The sequence below is a fragment of the Bubalus kerabau genome, chromosome 22 (assembly GCF_029407905.1).
Source record: "Bubalus kerabau isolate K-KA32 ecotype Philippines breed swamp buffalo chromosome 22, PCC_UOA_SB_1v2, whole genome shotgun sequence".
In the NCBI taxonomy this organism is placed as follows: Eukaryota; Metazoa; Chordata; class Mammalia; order Artiodactyla; family Bovidae; genus Bubalus; species Bubalus kerabau.
The window spans coordinates 49,290,158-49,296,213 of NC_073645.1; positions in this window are offsets into that span (position 1 = coordinate 49,290,158).

Genomic DNA, 6,056 nt, shown 5'->3' on the forward strand with positions numbered 1-6,056 from the left:
GCAGTGCTGATGATGTCACCAGGCAATGCCAAAGAATGCTCAAACTACCACACAATTGCACTCATCTCACACGCTAGGAAAGTAATGCTCAAAATTTTCCAAGCCAAGCTTCAAAAATACATGAACCATGAACTTCCAGATGTTCAAGCTGGTTTTAGAAAAGGCAGAGGAACCAGAGATCAAATTTTCAACATCCACTGGATCATCAAAAAATCAAAAGAATTCCAGAAAAACATCTATTTCTGTTTTATTGACTACACCAAAGCCTTTGACTGTGTGTGTGGATCACAATAAACTGGAAATTTCTGAAAGAGATGGGAATACCAGACCACCTGACCTGCCTCCTGAGAAATCTGTATGCAGGTCAGGAAGCAACAGTTAGAACTGGACATGAAACAACAGACCGGTTCCAAATAGAGAAAGGAGTACGTCAAGGCTGTATATTGTCACCCTGGGGTACATCATGAGAAACACTGGGCTGGATGAAGCACAAGCTGGAATCAAGATTGCTGGGAGAAATATCAATAACCTCAGATATGCAGATGACACCACCCTTATGGCAGAAAGCGAAGAACTAACGAGCCTCCTGATGAAGGTGAAAGAGGAGAGTGAAAAAGTTGGCTTAAAGCTCAACATTCAGAAAATGAAGATCATGGCATCTGGTCCCATTACTTCATGGCACATAGATGGGGAAACAGTGGAAACAGTGCCAGACTTTATTTTTGGGGATCCAAAATCACTGCAGATGGCGATTGCAGCCATGAAATTAATAGATGCTTACTCCTTAGAAGAAAAGTTATGACCAACCTAAACAGCATATTAAAAAGCAGAGGCATTACTTTGTCTGCAAAGGTCCATCTAGTCAAGGCTATGGTTTTTCCAGTGGTCATGTATGGATGTGAGAGTTGGACTATAAAGAAAGCTGAGTGATGAAGAATTGATGCTTTTGAACTACAGTGTTGGAAAAGACTCTTGAGAGTCCCCTGGACCGCAAGCAGATCCAACCAGTCCATCCTAAAGGAAATCAATCCTGAATATTCATTGGAAGGCCTGATGCTGAAGCTGAAACTCCAATATTTTGGCCACCTGATGCAAAGAACTGACTCATTCGAAAAAACCCTGATTCTGGGAAAGATTGAAGGTGGGAGGAGAAGGGGATGGCAGAGGATGAGATGGTTGGATGGCATCACTGACTCAATGGACATGAGTTTGAGTAAGCTCCAGGAGTGGGTGATGGACAGGGAGGCCTGGCATGCTGCAGTCCACGGGATCGCAAAGAGTCAGACACGACTGAGTGACTGAACTGAACTGAACTGAAGTGTTGATGAAAACTGGAATTGCACCTTTAGAGCCAGCTGCCCCAGGCAAGGTGTTAAAGGCCCACAGAATGCAAACATTCCAAGGGAGGAGTAACTGTAACTTCATCTTGATCGCTTGACAGTAAGTCCCTTGAGTTTCATTTCTTACCTAGAAAGAGTTCATTGAAGGGGGAGGAAAAGAGCTCTGATGTTAGGGGAAACACACTGACTGAAACCCCCCACCTTGACCAGGCTCCATAGTAACCATTTGTGTGAATTATTTTACAACAAGAGGTCCTGGTAAGAAACACAGAACTAAAGTGGGGAAGGTCAAAAGGAGATGCCATGTGTCCTACCACCGCCAGAAGCCTTCTCACTGGCATCGATCTTGGCTGAGCAATGAGTTTGCAACCGGGAAGAGCACTGAGTCAGACTGATTGACCAAAGACAACCCAGAAACTAATTCCATCACCATAATACCTGAGACTGCGAGCCATGTGGCAGAGCAGTCTTCCTGGGTCCCTTACCCTGATGCTCTCCACCCGGGCGCCCCTTCCCAATAGTCTCTTGCTTTGTCTGCATGTGTGTCTCCTCAGACAATCCATTTCTGACTGTTAGACAAGAGCCCTCTCTTGGGCCCTTGAAGGGGTCCCCTTTCCTGCAACACTGAATCCCATGGGCACTTGAAGGGGAGAATGCTGGTGAGAAGCTGACCGCAGAGCAGAGCCTGGGGATGCAGGAGCCTGAAGACCCCCAGGCCACACACACACGGTGCCTGGACTCAGCATCACTGACTACTCAGCTGCGTGACCTTGCTCAAGCTTCTAGAATCCTTTTGAGCCCAAGTTTCAACACCTGTGAAATAGGACTATTTTTACTTACCTTACCAGATTGTCCATTCATTTGCCAATTTACTCACTTGACAAATATTTATTTAGCACCTGCTGTATTCCAGGGACAGTGTTCTAGGCAGTGGAACACTGCCTAAGAAATGGCTAAAAAAAACTGACCAAAGATTTGCTCTCATTGACCTTTTACAGGAGTGGGAAGGAAGTTGGAGAAAAGATTATGCATATTACATTAAGATGAGGGTTAAGTGATAAGGAGAAACAGCGAGGAAGTGAGAGAGGAAGGACAGAGGCATAGCCTGTCATTGTTGTTCAGTTGGTAAGTCATGTCTGACCCTTTGCGACCCCATGGACTGCAGCACGTCAGGCTTCCCTGTCCTTCACCATCTCCCAGAGTTTGCTCCAACTCACATCCATTGAGTCAGTGATGCCATCCAACCATCTCGTCCTCTGTTGTCCCCTTCTCTACTAGGAGGAGGGGCATGATTTCAGATACTGTCATCAGGAAAGGCATCATTCAGAATGACTAGTAAAACCCCCAAATTCTGAGAAGCAAGTGATCAGGGAAAGGGTCCCATCAACTAAAACTCCCCTTAAAGGTGAAATTCTATTTCACTGCATTCTCTCTCATGTAGGAATGTGAAACGTTATTGAGATTCCCATGGAAACATCCCAAATTTTGAGGGAGGGAGGGAGGTGTGTAAATTTTTGTTTAGAAACTCAAGCAAAAAAAATACAAGAATTAAGCTTTTGACTCACACACACACTTGAATTTTCGAGATGCTCTTCTCATTTTTCTTCTGGCGGTGATTTATTTCTAATGCAGAAGCATTAAAAAACAAACAAGGATGTCTGCTACAAAATTTCCACTCCAAACACTCAGACTCATTCATTTTTGAGCTGTCACAGAAGAAGCAACAATTTAGGGAAGGAAAATCTGAAAACAATTGAATTTCATTTCCCTCATGCAGTAAGACCCAGAATAGAGCAGTTTGACATCAAAGTCCCATTTCTACACTCAATATTCTCATCTCCTTTTGGTCCTCAGACAATAAATATCTGGAAAAGGAAATATCTGGGGGCTTTTCTCCACCTCCTCCTCCAGGTGCATTTCTCTCTGCTAATATTCAGAGAGACTCACATGCTAAGTGCACAGGCAGATTCCCCTGTTGAGGGAAGACTCATGCTTTAATTCTTTTCTATGGAGGACAGACCATCGCCTCGGTGCTGGACAGCTCCCCCTGGGCTGCCTGGGATGACTCTGCAGCGTGTTTCTTCCATTCATGAGAGCTGAACATCCTCTCAACAGTCCCCACACCCAAGCCAGGACACACACCTTTCCTGTTGTTGCTGGTTGCTGGTCAGTCACTCAGTCATGTCTGACTCTTTGTGACCCCATGTAGCATGCCATACGCCTCTCTCCTCTGCTCTCTCCCAGGGTTTGCTCAAATTCATCTCCATTGAGTCAGTGATCCTATCTAACCATCTCATTCTCTGCAGCTCCCCTTCTCATTTTGCCATCAATCTTTCCCAGCATCAGGGTCTTTTCCAATGAGTTGCCTCTTCGCATCAGGTGGCCAAAGGATTGGAGCTTCAGCTTCAGCAACCATCCTCCCAAAGAATATTTTCAGGACTGATTTCCTTTAGGATTGACTGGTTTGATCTCCTTGCTGTCCAAGGGACACTCAAGAGTCTTCTCTGGCACCACAATTCAAAACATCAATTCTTCGGCACTCAACAGCTTCCTTATGGTTCAGTTCTCACATCTGGACTTGTCTATTGGAGCAACCATAGCTCTGACTATACAAAAATTTGTCAGCAAAGTGACGGCTCTGCATTTTAATATGTTGTCTAGGTTTGTTATGGGTTTTCCTGGTGGATCAGATGGTAAGGATTCCACCTGCCATGCAGGGGAGGCAGATTTGATCCCTGGATTGGAAAGATCCCCTGGAGAAAGGAATAGCTACACACTCTAGTATTGTTGCCTGGGAAATCCCATGGACAGAGGCCTGGCAGGATACAGTCCATGGGGTCATGAAGAGTTGGGCATGACCAAGCGACTAAACACGCAACCACACCTAAATTTTTCATAGCTTTCCTTCCAAGGAGCAAGCATCTTTTAATTTCACGGCTGCAGACACTGTCTGCAGCAGCTGACAATTCAGCTCAGACTATTTTTTCCCAGCTAATAAATCCATTCTCCTGCTTGCCCTACAAAAAGTGAGAAGGTTGGCAGGACCTCTTTCCTGTGGCACAAACTATGATGAACGAATCCAGTTGTGCAGATGAAAGCATTCCTCCTTGAGGGACCCAGACCAGGCCCTGCAGGCATCATCCAGCTGCTGGGCTTTCTGCCTCTGACCTCTGCCTTTCATGGTGTGATGCTGAGCCCTAGGCTGGCCCTTTGGCTGATGTCCTCTTGGCTAATCTCTGCCCATCTACACTAATGCCCACAATGGAGACAATTTGTAAACAAACAAACAAAAAGCAAACCTAAAGCCATCTTTGCTAAGTGGGTGTCAGCGGGACTCAATGTGTGGTTACAGTCTTCTCTGCCATGATATTCAAATCTCCGTGTACCAGGCTTGGGGCTTTGCTCTAAGTGCTTTCTATACACTGCCCCGTCTACACTCCCCACAGCCCTGGAAGAGGACACTGGGTTGCTCTTGTCTCCATGGATAGACAAAGAAACTGAAGCTCAGGGAGACCCAGTGGTTTTGTCATATGGGATCAAGATCAAATATCTGGTAAGTGGCAGGTTGGCCTGACTCCAGAGAAGGTGCCCTGTGGTCTCTGATGTCCAACTGCCCACAGTTATGGGGTCAGCTGGACCATAAAGGAGTCTAAGCCTTGGAGAGCTGATGCTTCCAAACTGTGGTGCTGGAGAAGGCTCTTGAGTGTCCCTTGGGCTGCAAGGAGATCAAACCAGTCAATCCTAAAGGAAATTAACCCTGAGTATTCTCTGGAAGTACTAATGTTGAAGCTGAAACTCCAATACTTTGGCCACCTGATGCAAAGAGCTGACTCATTTAAAAAGACCCTGATGCTGGGAAAGATTGAAGGCAGGAGAAGGGGGCAAAGAAGATGAGGTGTTGGATGGCAACACTGATTCAATGGAGATCAGTTTGTGCAAACTCTGGGAGGTAGTGGAGGATAGGGAAGCCTGGTTTGCTGTTGTTCACGGGGTTGCAAAGAGTCGGACATGAAGTAGTGACTGAACGACAGCAAATGGTGTCAGGCATGAATAGAAGGAAAGGAAATCAGAAACCAGAGAAAGTGTATGTGATGGTTAATTTTGAAAAAAAAATTATTTTACATTGGAGTATGGTTCATTTATAGTGTTCTGTTAGTTTCAAGTTTGGGAGAAGGCAATGGCACCCCACTCCAGTACTGTTGCCTGGAAAATCCCATGGATGGAGGAGCCTGGTAGGCTGCAGTCCATGGGGTCGCTAAGAGTCGGACACAACTGAGCGACTTCACTTTCACTTTCATGCATTGGAGAAGGAAATGGCAACCCACTCCAGTGTTCTTGCCTGGAGAATCCCAGGGACGGGGGAGCCTGGTGGGCTGCAGTCCATGGGGTCGCACAGAGTCGGACACGACTGAAGCGACTTAGCAGCAGCAGCAGTTTCAAGTTTACAGCAAAGTGATTCACTTATATATATAAGTGTATCTATTCTTTTCATATTCTTTTCTCATTTAGGTTATTACTGAATACTGAGCAGAGTGTCCTGTGCTATACAGTAAGTCCTTGTTGGTCTATTTTAAATATAGAAATGTGGACTTGTCAGTCCTAAACTCCCAATCTGTCCATCTTCCCAATTCCCAACCCTCCTCCTTGGTAACCATTAGTTCATTCTCTAAGTCTGTAAGTCTCTATCTGTTCTGTAAATAAGTTCATTTGTATCAT